The sequence below is a fragment of the Podarcis cretensis genome (assembly GCF_951804945.1).
Source record: "Podarcis cretensis genome assembly, chromosome: 10".
NCBI classification, from domain to species: domain Eukaryota; kingdom Metazoa; phylum Chordata; class Lepidosauria; order Squamata; family Lacertidae; genus Podarcis; species Podarcis cretensis.
This window is the reverse complement of record NC_137179.1, coordinates 16,276,481-16,289,966: the sequence shown is the minus strand read 5'-3', so window position 1 is coordinate 16,289,966 and position 13,486 is coordinate 16,276,481.

Below are 13,486 nucleotides of genomic sequence, written 5' to 3'. Positions count from 1 at the left end.
CTCAAAGCAGCTAACAATCTCCTTTTCCCTTCCTCCCCCACGACAAACACTCTGTGAGGTGAGTGAGGCTGAGAGACTTCAGAGAAGTGTGACTAGTGCAAGGTCACCCAGCAGCTGCATGTGGAGGAGCAGGGAAGCGAACCGGGCTCACCAGATTACAAGCCTACCGCTCTTAACCACTACACCACACTGGCTTAATAGTGATTTAAATGCATGGTGCTGGTAGGTGGGTGGGACAGCCTGGGACAGCCTGGATACCTGACTCCCCCCAGCTCTTTGGCCAGGGTTGGTGATGCAAGAGAATACTACTGAATTGAGGAATGATGGCGCTAGTCAATCCACAGTGACCTAAGACCCATTCAAGTGGGCTGCTGGCATGTAAACACTGCAGGAGAGTAGGGATGGGCCGTGCCCTTGGACATGGCCGTGCCATGGGACCTGGGATCCCTGTTGATGCCACTTGTTGAAGAAATGCTGGACCTGGGCAGGGGAACTGCCTCTCCTGCATGGAAGTTAAGAGGAACTGTTTGGGTAGGCCACAGCTCTTGCTGAGATGAAGGCCAGAATTGAGGTTGAGGTCCAGAAGCATTTTTACTTGGTATTATAGGTCAGGACATTAATAGGCAAGATGTTAAATTGTTTTTATATGCAACAACTGTGGCAAGAGTATTCTTAGCCCAGAAATGGAAGCAAGAAGAAATTCCGACGAAAGAAGAATGGCAGGCAAAATTAATGGACTATGCAGAATTGGACAAAATGACAGGAAGGACTCGAAACCTGTGGGACCAGAGATTTACAGAAGATTGGAAGAAGTATATAAAGTATTTGAAGAGCAACTGTAATCAACAAATTACGCTTGCAGGACTACAAGAAGTTTTGTAAGGAGAAACATACAAAGTGTTACAAAGTAAAAAAAGATACAGTGGTGCCCTGCAAGACGAATGCCTCGCAAGATGAAAAACTCGCTAGACGAAAGGGTTTTCCGTTTTTCGAGGTGCTTCGCAAGACGAATTTCCCTATGGGCTTGCTTTGCAAGACAAAAACGTCTTGCAGGTTTGCTTCCTTTTTTGTAAAACCGTTAATACCTGGGGAATCCGCGCTCCGCAAGACGAAAAAATCGCAAGACGAAGCGACTCGCGGAACGAATTAATTTCGTCTTGCGAGGCACCACTGTAGAGATATTGGTTATGAGTTTGAAATGTAATAGGGAAGATAAGGAATGCATACTGAGAGATTAGATTGGAAAATTTTCAGACAGGATTGATGGAAGTCAAAAATTTGAATAAGATGTAAAAGTATGTTTAATTACTGTTGAAAATATGTTTTAAAAAACTAATAAAAATATTAATGTGTCGCAAAAAAAAAATGGGGTTGAGGTAGCTTGATGAGAAAGGAGCACGGTGTTGCCAAGGAAGGGTCAAATCTGTCAATTTTGGTTTCTCTCGGTTACTCATTTTCCCTTTCGTAAGTCCCGTTCTCCGCATCAGTTTGCTTAAAAAGAAAAAAAAAGACATCATGAAAGTTCAACAGTATTTTTGCATGAGTTTGTCCTTAGATACTTGTTCCTTTGCAATTTTGCCCAATATACACATTTCTGCAAAGCAAATTTCTCCAGTACAATACATTTTTCGTATGGAATTTTCACCAACATAGGCTTTTCAATGCACATGTATGCATTTCGATCCACATTATTCAGCTGGAGAACAGCATTGCAAAATTTGTAGAAGTGCAAATATCAGAGGATGGCTGAGTTTTGACTGGCATATTGTTTCGGAATGTGTGAATTAGGTAAGTCCACCTTCAGATGCAAACAGTACTGAATTTCTCCCCTCAATCCCTAGTCTTCCTTGAGAAAAGATACTCCATTCCCATGAAAGGGATGGCCTCCTCCTAGAGCAGAGGGGCATGTTTGCTTCAGAAATGGTGAGCCTTAAACTCCTCTGCAGTCTTCTGCCTCCTCGCTCCCCGGGTCTGCCATCTTGGCAGTTACCGCTGTTGCCAGATATCTGAGATGTGCTTAAACGCTTTGATGAATGGCCCCAGCTTCCTCTTTTATTACTCGCTTTGAGTATTGGTGACACATATGCTCCTTTACAAGCCCACCCTTGTGGTAATTTCCTTAATGAGAACGGCAATTGGAAGGAACATCTTCTACAAGAAAGAAAATGACACACAAGCTCACTCCCCACCACCACCTCTCTCCCCTTCTCCAGTTATTCATTATTCACAATCAAAAGGAAGAATTAGCTTTCAGAATGATCTCTCCAAAAAGGGGTTATCAGTTTGAAGGAGGCACTTCTGGTACTAGGGGAAAGAGAGAGAGGGAGAGGGAGAAAACTTCAGAAATGAATTGAGTGGCTTACAGGGTAGTTGTCGGAGGCTTATGAGCAGTGGACAGGAATTACATTATGAAGAATTATTAACAGACAAGTCTTGTGGATAACGTATAATTTTATCAGAACAGACATGGAGAATTTGTCCTCAGCGCAAAAAGCTCTGATTTGTTTAAGGCTTTGAGTTGGGGCGCTGCTGGGTGGTGAGAGCGGCTGGGGCAACCCAGTCAGGTGGGTGGGGTACAAGGAATTAATTATTATACTATTACCATGATGTGTGTGCCCCCATTCCTCAGAGAATAATGTCACCAGAATATGATTGCAGTGCATAGGAAATGGCCATTGTCTTGGCTCCTACCCAGCACATTTTGGGGGAAATCCATGACTCCTAAGAGTGAAAAATAACTAACAGATAAGATGCAAGCAGACATCTGTGCACAGCAAAAAAAACAACCCTGAGTTGAATAAGTTTTTTCAAGGACTATGGTTGGATTAGGAGACGGTGAGGTGCTGGTGTGGCAGAAGGTAGGAGAAAGTGGTTAGCTAGAGAATAAACAGCCAAGGAGACACGGCTTTTGCTGCATAGGGTTAATGCATATTTATTTTATTTTATTTTATTTTATTTATTGAATTTATATATCACCCTATACCCACAGGATATGCTCTTACAGACTCTTTTGGACTCGGTTTGGTGATCATTACATCTGACTAATTGACAACCTTGTTTGAGCCTCTGTATTGAACCCCCAAAGGGAATTTTCTCCCCCAAAGGACACAGACATAGGCTCTTACCTAGAAGTAAGAAAGAGATCTTTATTCAGGCAAATAGCAGGCTTGACAGCAGGAGTTCAGGAGCAGGGCAAGAACTGGAGAGAAGTGATGAAGGTGTCCCAACAGGTTTCCCCACCCCTTCTGCCAAGCTTTTAAAGACAAGGCATGGTGTGCTCATTCATAAGACTCACTCACCTTGTGGGGATATCGGGATTGCAAGAGCACACCTGGTCTGGGAGGGTGGGTCTGCTCCCATTTGTGAAGATGGCACCTGTTTCTAGGAGGCAAGTCTGAGCCCTCCTGTTCAGGCTACTGTTAGCCTCTCCCACATCCTGCCATGGCTGATCAATGCCCTTCCCAACCCCAGCCTGCCTGCCATCTTACCTGAGGACCATCTACTGTTGGCCTCCCTGCCTTTCACCCTACCTATCCCAATGAACACCAGCAACCCTATTTTTTTTTTTTTTTTTTGCAGGCCTAACTGGGAATCTGTCTAATGGGGACATAGTTCAAGCATGTGAACTAAGTAAAAATGATGATGAAGAAGAAGAGTTTGGATTTGATATCCCGCTTTATCACTACCTGAAGGAGTCTCAAAGCAGCTAACATTCTCCTTTCCCTTCCTCCCCCACAACACTCTGTGAGGTGAGTGGGGCTGAGAGACTTCAGAGAAGTGTGACTGGCCCAAGGTCACCCAGCAGCTGCATGTGGAGGAGCGGAGACGCGAACCCAGTTCCCCAGATTACGAGACTACCTCTCTTAACCACTACAGGCCCGGGACACTGCTGCTGCCGCTTTGCCGGTGAGTCTTGGGGAGGACCGCTCCCCCTGCAAGCCCATTCTCCACCTTGGGCCTGGGGGCGGGCCCCAGACTCCACCTCAGCATATAAGACTCCACGGAGGCCTCGGAACATCGCTGCTGCCACTCTGCCGTGCGTCTGTGGGGAGGGCTCTTCCCCCTGCAGGCCCACTCTCCACCAGGCCAGGGGGCGGGGCCCACGCTCACCACCGACGCAGCCTCGGGGACACTGGTGCTGCTGCAGCGGTTGTTGGAAGTGTTTTTATATGTTTTAAACTGTTTTTATTTTTTATTTTTTTTTGCTTTGTTGTACCACCATAAGCGGTGGTTTTTATCCATGTACTTTTATTTTGTTTTGATTTATTGTGGGTTGGGGTGGGGTGGTTGGGGAGTGGGGTGGGGATTGGTTTTGTTTTTATGTAATTGTTTTTGTTTGTTTGCTTTTATATTCTGTAAATGGAGGCAAATATGAGGCTTGGGATTCCTACTGTGGAGGGGCGAGGGAGGTATGGCGGTGGGGGCAGATGTCATAGGCGAAGGGGATCGAGATACGGATATGCTCGTACCCCTTCCAATCTGCGCCCCATCCCGAGAGACGAGGGTAGGGTGAGCAAGGATTACTCACCTCCGTCACTGGTGTTGTGCAATGCCAGGTCTATAGGCAACAAAACCGCCACCCTGCGAGATTTCTTCACCTCGCAGGGGGTTGACCTGGCATGTGTGACTGAGACCTGGGTGCGCGAAGGGGATACTGTTACCCTACGAGAGATGGCGCCCCCGGGTTTCTCCGTCCTTCACCAGTCGCGGACTGTGGGCCGGGGGGGAGGGGTGGCGTTATTAATCCGGGAAGATTGTTCTTTCAGGGCTCTACCATCGCCATCGATCCCCGGCATTGAATGTGTTGGCCTAGTGTGGGGCTCCGAGGTGAGCTTGGCTGTCTGGCTGGTGTACCGGCCACCTAGCGCACCAGCAGCCACCCTGTCAGGCCTGCTGGAGGCGGTGGCCGGCTGGGCCTTGGAGTTCCCTAACCTATTGGTATTGGGGGACTTCAACATCCATGCTGATGCCACTCCCTCCTCACAGGCTCTGGACCTGGTGTCTTCCATGCGACACTAGGGCTCTCCCAGTTTGTTTCGGGCCCCACACATCAAGCAGGCCACACGCTGGATTTGATCTTTGGCGTCGGTATAGATGTGATCATGTTTCCTTCGATGAAGGTGCCATGGTCTGATCACTATGCTCTGAAAGCCAGGATTGACGTTCCACCCCCACCCTGCTTGGGTGGCGAGCCAATTTGGGCTCGCCCGCAGAGGCTGATGGACCCTGATAGATTCCGTCAAGCCTTGCGGGACCTTTCTCCCCCTGGCGACTCATTGACTGAGCTTGTTGAGGCCTGGAATACCCAGCTCCTGGCAGCCATCAATGAGATCGCACCTAAGCGCCCTCTGCGACCCCGCAGAAACCGGGCTCCCTGGTTTACCGAGGAGCTCCGGAAAATGAAGCGGGACCTCAGACGGCTAGAGCGAGTATGGCGGGGTGCCCGTGACGGAGCCTCAAGAACATCTTATAGGGTTTTTATGAAAACCTATGAGATGGCAGTGAAGGCCGCTAAAAAGTCCTACTTCTCGGCCTCCATTGCATCTGCTAGCTCTCGCCCGGCACAATTATTTAGTATAATTCGGTCTTTAACGTCCCTCGAAGGACAGCCAAATTTAAATTACAATTTGACACACAGCTGTGAGGCATTTGCGAGCTTTTTTGCGGAGAAGGTCTTGTTGCTCCGCCATGACCTCCCTGCCAATTTGGATACAATAAAGGAACTGGAGGCCCCTCGACTGTCCTCGGGTTCAGTATTGGACCACTTTGACTGGATATCCCCAGCTGATGTAGACAGATTCCTCCGAGCTGGAAAGCCCACCACCTGTCCTCTCGACCCGTGCCCGTCCTGGCTGATTAGAGCGTGTCCAGAAGAGGTGCGGGCCCCCCTGGGGGATATCATCAATCTGTCCCTTGGCACCGGGACATTCCCAGGGGAACTGAAGGAGGCAGTGGTGCGCCCGCTCTTAAAGAAAACATCATTAGATCCCTTAGATCTATCCAATTACCGCCCGGTTTCGAATCTTCCATTCCTGGGTAAGGTGATTGAGAGAGCGGTTGCTGAACAGCTTGGTAGGTTTCTGGATGAAACATCAGCTCTGGATCCATTCCAGTCCGGCTTCCGCGCTGGTCATGGGACCGAGACGGCTCTGGTCGCCCTAACAGATGATCTCCGCAGGCAGCTGGATCGAGGCGGGTCGGGGCTGCTGATTCTTCTAGACCTGTCAGCAGCCTTCGACATGGTCGATCACGAACTCCTGGACCACCGCCTTGCCGACGTGGGGATCCAGGGCACAGTCCTTCAATGGCTGTGCTCGTTTCTCTCTGGTCGGGGACAGAGGGTGGCGCTTGGGGGGGAATTGTCATCCCGCCACTCCTTGGTGTGTGGTGTGCCTCAGGGTGCAATACTCTCCCCGATGCTTTTTAACATCTTTATGCGCCCCCTCGCCCAGCTTGTCCGGAGTTTTGGGCTGGGCTGCCATCAGTATGCTGATGACACCCAACTCTATTTGTTGATGGACGGCCACCCGGACTCGGCCCCAGACACACTGATCGGATGCTTGGAGGCTGTGGCTGGATGGTTACGTGGGAGCCGGCTGAAGTTAAATCCTTCGAAGACAGAGGTCCTCTGGCTGGGACGGGACGACATGGGACTGAGGGGGCAACTCCCATCTCTTGCGGGGGTGCAATTAGTGCCAGCACCGTCCGTTAAGAGTTTGGGTGTAATCTTCGATACCTCCCTCTCCATGGAGGCGCAGATTGCAGCTACAACAAAGGCGGCATTTTTTCATCTCCGCCAAGCTAAGCAGTTGGCTCCTTACCTCTCTCGCCCTGACCTAGCCACTGTGATCCACGCGACGGTCACCTCCAGACTGGATTATTGTAACTCGCTCTACGTGGGGCTGCCCTTGAGACTGACCCAGAAACTCCAGCGGGTGCAGAATGCCGCAGCGAGACTCCTTACGGGGTCCTCGCTTAGAGATCACATTCATCCGGTGCTATACCAGCTGCACTGGCTCCCGGTGGAGTACAGGATCAGGTTTAAGGTGCTGGTTTTAACCTTCAAAGCCCTATACGGCCTAGGGCCCTCGTACCTACGGGACCGCCTCTCCTGGTATGCCCCACAGAGGAACTTACGATCTTCAAATAAAAACACCTTGAAGGTCCCAGGCCTCAGAGAGGTTAGGCTGGCCTCAACTAGAGCCAGGGCTTTTTCGGCTGCGGCTCCAACCTGGTGGAACGCTCTGTCACAAGAGACAAGGGCCCTGCAGGACTTGACATCTTTCCGCAGGGCCTGCAAGACAGAGCTGTTCCACCTGGCATTTGGTCAGGGCGCAGCCTGACCCCCTCCTCTGGCAATCTTTACAAAGCTTTAGTTTATGGTTGCCATCAATTTTGATTTTAATTCATTTTTATAATGTTTTATAATGCCACACTGTTTTAATGTTGTTAGCCGCCCTGAGCCCGGCTTCGGCTGGGGAGGGCGGGATATAAATAAAATTTATTATTATTATTATTATTATTACACCACACTGGCCCTCAGATGCTGATATTAGTTCAAGCCCTCTGACATCCACTGACTCAGAGTTCCGGCTTCTATACAAAGGATGCTGGTGTCTGACCCAGTGGCAAAAACATTGGCCAGGCTGTTGTTTTTTTCTCAAATTGGCGAGCAACCTATCTTCATGGTGCATGTGGGAAATTGGACAGTCTGCAGTTGAGCTACTAGTGCGAACTGAACAGCCACAGTGAAGCTCGACTTCTGTTCTGAAGTGCAGTGGTAAGTTAAATCCAAAGTGGTTACACTGCAAATAGTCTTAACTTTCTTTAGCATTGTTGAGATTCGAAGCTGCCTTCTAGTATCAGCGTTTCAATCACAGCCGAGGAGACTGATAACTTATGCACAGTTCTTTAAGAGCAGTCAGGTAATGTTTGCATTTTATGGATAAATGGATTAGGGATTTGTCAGGCCAATTTTGCAGGTTTCTTTCAAGAATATCACAAATCTATAAATTGTCATATTGCTTTTAAACTCAAAAATGCCATAAATATTTATCTCAGGGAGAGGAGGCATGTTATTTGCAGCTTTGCCTAATCGTTTAAGTATTTCAAATATTCAAAACCACTTGTTATTCAAAAAGAGACAGCTGTAGTGAGAGAGAGAGAGAGAGAGAGAGAGAGAGAGAGAGGGAGGGAGGGTCGGGCTAGGTTTCATTTGGGCCTGAGCATTTCCAGGCAACCCAATGCTGTGTGCCAGAATTTGCATGATGGTCTTGTTAAGGGGACAATGTCATGGAAAATAGTTCAGAATAGTTCAGTTTCTATAATTTTGCCTGGAACAAAATTCCCAGGTGAATCTGGAGGTTCCAACTAGGGCAAATTGTTTGAGGAAAGGCGAGGGAAGTGAAATGAGTCTTGATATAACTAGAAAAAAGGATTGGAGGCTAGTAAACAACATCCTTGGGGGGTATGTGAGGACTTCCCTTGGTGACTCTTGCCACATTGTCCTGAATTCTCATCTTCCTTCTATTCCAAAACAGGAACTCCAGCAGGCCATTTTGTGCATTGTGATTGGTTGCTCACAGGCCGGGCAGGCTTGCACAACACATTTATGGTATCCATATTTAGCAAAGAGGGGTTCGCCAGTGCAGCACCACCAGCGGAAACTGCTGCACCAGCATAAAGTCCTGATTTCTGCCCTCCTGCTAGTTATGGTAGTCATGCAATCTGTTCCACTGTTAAAGAACTTGACCTCACCTTGGTTTAAAAGTTTGTATGCTAAAATGGCCTGCACAATTTTGATCTTGGTTTTCCTGCAAGATTGAGGGCTAGATGCATTTTTCAAGAGAGAGAGAGAGTCACATTTCATGCTTTATAACGCTATTGCTAATCTGCAAATTTTGGCCGCATCTGGGATCGTTTGTGAACACAGATCCACTGGGCTCTCCAAGTTAACTGCTCACTGGGGTCCAAACACACCATGCAGAAACTCTTAGGTAGCCGCACATTAGTTACTGTATGTTTCCCGAGAAAACAAGATGTTTTATTGCTTCATTATTTGTTATTTATAAAGCTGGGCAGGTCCCTTCTCATGATTCATGCAAGATTATTGTCCGTCTGGCTCTGGCAGCTCCCCCATTACACTATGTTAACATATTTCAATAAGTAATCAATTTGGCTAGCCGTATGCTATCGGAACGCAAGTCCCATTACTTGCACCATATTTATTTTGGTTGATAGGTTGTCCGTCTTAGTCTCAGGCTACCCTTTTTGCATTTGCCATTTTAGGATAAAATACTTAAAAGATTTGCATTTAAAAAATGAACTCAAGGATTGGACCGCCTCCAGACAAAAACAAGTAATTATGTCATTTGTATTGCAAAGCAAGAGCGGCTGTAAAACATCAGCATACTTGGAGGGAAAAAAGAGAGAGAGAAGATTGATACTCTCAAGCACTCTTACATTATATGTGAAATAAGAGGCACAGCAGGGGGAATAAACTTGCTAGGTAGGTTGGCATATGAGTTCCTTGCAATCAGGAGTACAGAGAAGGGCAGTTTTGTGGTTGTCCATAGCATAATCAAGAACACAAGATGGAATTCACTGTTGTGCTATGGAGATCGCTGCATCAGAGCAAGCATTTCTGCTCGTCAGATGGAACAATTGCCCCTCCTCTCATCTCACACACTGCATTGAAGGTCCTCAAACAATGTCCGAGTGAAAATCACTGAAACGTATCTGGACGTTGGCAGCGTCGACAACTTTGCTCAACAATTTTCTGTCCTGGATTTTCACTATTTGAAATACGGCAACCCTGGGTTCCCCTGACCCTTCTGAGAGCAGATTTGAGGGAGGTGTGTGGAGGTGCAGAGGTGAAGGGGGGAGTCCCATTCTGCAAGCCAACACAACAACTTTGCTGAGTGTGGCCTGTGGATTTTAAACTTGGCTCTTACTAATTCACTTTGAACAAGGAGATAGTCTTGTAGGGCTAAGAGAGACTCCTTTCTAAAACTCTGGAGAGCTGCTCCCATTCAGGGTAAACACTACAGAGTCTGTGTAAACACTACCAAGGGTCTGACTCAGTAGAAGACAGCTTCTTATGTTCTTAATAACTCTAATGCATGATAATAATAATAATAATAATAATAATAATAATAATAATAATAATTCCTGCCAACCTAGCAGTTCAAAAGCACGTCAAGTGCAAGTAGATAAATAGGTACCACTCTGGTGGGAAGGTAAACGGCATTTCCGTGTGCTGCTCTGGTTCACCAGAAGCAACTTAGTCATGCTGGCCACATGACCTGGAAGCTGTATGCCAGCTCCCTCAGCCAGTAAAGTGAGATGAGCTCTGCAACCCCAGAGTTGGTCACGACTGGACCTAATGTTCAGGGGTCCCTTTACCTTTACCTAATATAATTTGACTAATGCCAATAAAGAAGCAGAAGAAGCAGAAGGCACCTCCAGATTCCATGCACTTGCATTCAAGTTCTGATTAGAGTAGTGGCATCAAACTCTACTGTAGGGTACTGCACACACCCAATGAAAAGTCCTCAGTGGTGGAACTTGAAGGCAGGGTTTGGACCTCATTGCTCAGCACATGCCTGAATATCCTGCTTTTTGGCCTGGCACTCTGGCGCGAGGACTTGTGTCAGAGCACCAGACCAAAAGACCCTCACTCTGGTGCCCGACCTGGATTAGGAGCTCAAAAAGTTGGACGGTATGCCTTGGTACCTAGTAGTGCACACCTCCTAGCATGGAATTGATAACAGGCACCAGTCACAAACCTGGCCATGGCATTCTGCAGCAGCTGTATAACCTCCAGACCAGACACAAGGGAAGTGCCACATTCAAGGGCATTATCATAGTCTAGGTTCCTGGTGCTGGCAGCTCTGGGCACTAGTGAATTCTAGCAGGGAAAGTAGTTTGTGATGCAGCGCCTCTGCTGCTGTTCAAATTATTCTTAGAAGTCCACACCAGTGAACACATACAGATCTCCCCGTTGTGCTTTTCAAAATCATACCCACCCACCCAATAATCAGGACCATTGTGTTAATTTGGTTTGCTTCTTCTCCTGGTAAATTGTGGTCTCATCACATGATAATGCCAACCAATCAGGGTTAGTATTCTGGTGCCTTTCAGCTCGGCATCTGGTTCTTTTGTTTTGGTGTTTGCCAAGGGTGGGTGGGAGCTGTTCAGTTTGCTCAGCCTGGAAAACTTCTCTCAACGCAGCTGAAGAATCAGAAAGAGGTTCCTATCTGGGCGGAGACACATCTGATTGCTACTTGCCGGAGTCATTTTAAAACGGGAGCGAAATGAATCAAACAGACAAGACACCCTGTGGAAAATGAAAAGTTGCATTTATATTATAATTCAAATTGGGGTTTTTTGTGTGAATCTCCAATGTTTTCACGCCGCACCCATAAGGAATCCAAATGCACAGGAATAACCAGTTACAGAAACTAAGGGGAAAGTAACTTGGCACTTTTATTAATGAAAATATTCAGAAAATCAATTTTTCAACAATTCACAGCCAAGTCTAATCTTGAATAAGGAGGACTTTAGGATTTAGCCAACAGTTTTAAATTGCAGAAGGCCCTGCTCTGTTTGCCAAAGGTCTTGCGTGAATATGAATAACTGTGATTCAATCCCATTCCTGTCTAACGATTTTATTGATATTTGTCTTGCCTCCATCTCCTTTAAATTAAGGTTTGGGGCCCTTTCTCCTGGCCACAAAGTTTGCATTTGGGAGGGGCAGGCTGTTCTCCTATTGGCATAAGGAGATTTCCATTGATCATTTCCTTTAATACATTCAGTCTCCCCCTCTCCCCTTCCCACACCTCCCACATTAAACCTTGTGCAACATCACCAAAGATTTATTGTCAATGATTTATTAAAATGTAATCTGCAGGTTAGTCTGTATCATAAAATGAAATCTGTGGGCTATCTTGGTATAAACGTGCAACCTACTTTGTCAGAGAAAACAAATGATTAAATCTTCATTAGTATGGGCAGAATTTGATAATGAATTTTTTTAAAAGTCTATTATGAACCCTTCCCAAAAACCCTCCAAAGTATTAGGATACTTACAGAGTAAAGCAATACACTGGTTAATTATCATTTGGGAGGTGCAATTCTCCTTAATGGTTACTTCTCTCCATCCCACCCCCCCTCCAATCCTATACTTTAATTTGAATTAGCCAATCTTGTTTAATTTTTCCCTAGGAAAGGTTTCCGCTTGCCCTAGCAATATTATAGTTGCTAATTCAATTACACTGAAATAGTTTAATAGAAAATATAATTGCTGATTCATACAGAATACCCATTAAGGAAGTGCAAAGGCTTTTACCTACGGGTAACTGCATATTAGTACTTTGGGGACTGAGGCTGGATAGGAGAAGGTGCTGGCTGATCTCTAATTGTTCATCACTTGCCTCCCAAATAATATGAATGGACCCAAACTAAATGACCACTCATTACAAGTTTCAATTTAGGAGCTTGGCTGGGGTCAGCAGATTGCTTATGCTGATCGCAATGATTTGAAGTTGTGATTACCATAAGCAATTTAAATTTTATTGATCCAACCTTCTGAAAGTTGTAATTGAGCATAGATGTTGGGCCTGTGGCTCTCCAAACTAAATTGTACTCTGAAGCCCTTGCTGGATTACTGGAAGAATCAATAAGCAGTCAGTCACGTTAACAATGAAATAGCTCCATTAACATACAGCACTATTGGTGAAACTTTATTTAGGAAGGGTGTTGCGCTCACTTCATTGTTTTATCAATGAATCTCCGTTGTCGGGGGCTAAAGTATTGCTTTTGTTTGTCTAATGAATTTGTGTTCTCCTCCTCCTACTCACTAACTATCATCCGCAAATCCAACGTTATATTGCAAAGATTTCCCCCTTTTTTGGGTGCGTAACAAATAGCCCCCATTGCTTGGAATTGTGGTTCGCTCCTTGTATTGCCTTGGAAATAATTCAGGACTTTCAGTGTAAACTATACTATTAAAGTTTGCTCTAATTCAGCTTTCTCCTCAGCAGGACCATTGATTGCACCGGGGCTGCAATTTATGTGATTTTCGGCAAGCCAATAGTGGACTGGTCGCTCATAGATCATTTTGCAGGCCTGCTGCCTCTGCACATCTATGACTTCGCCAAAGATGCTGTCCTGACCATAAGAGGAGACTCCCAGTCTTCTACCATTACGGGCTCCTTTGACTTGAGGTTGGAGCAGGGGATAGAAAGGGGAGAACTGAAAGTTTCCAGTTTGTTGAATGAAGTACAGTGGTACCTTGGTTTACAACCATAATCCGTTCCGGAGGTCCATTTGTAAACCAAAACAGGTTGTAACCCAAGGTGCACTTTCGCCAATGGAGCCTCCAAAATTTTTTTGTTCGTAATCCAAAAAAGAAAAGAAAAAGGGTTGTAATTCAAAAAAAGGTTGCAAACTGGGACACACACTTCTGGGTTTGATGTGTTTGTAA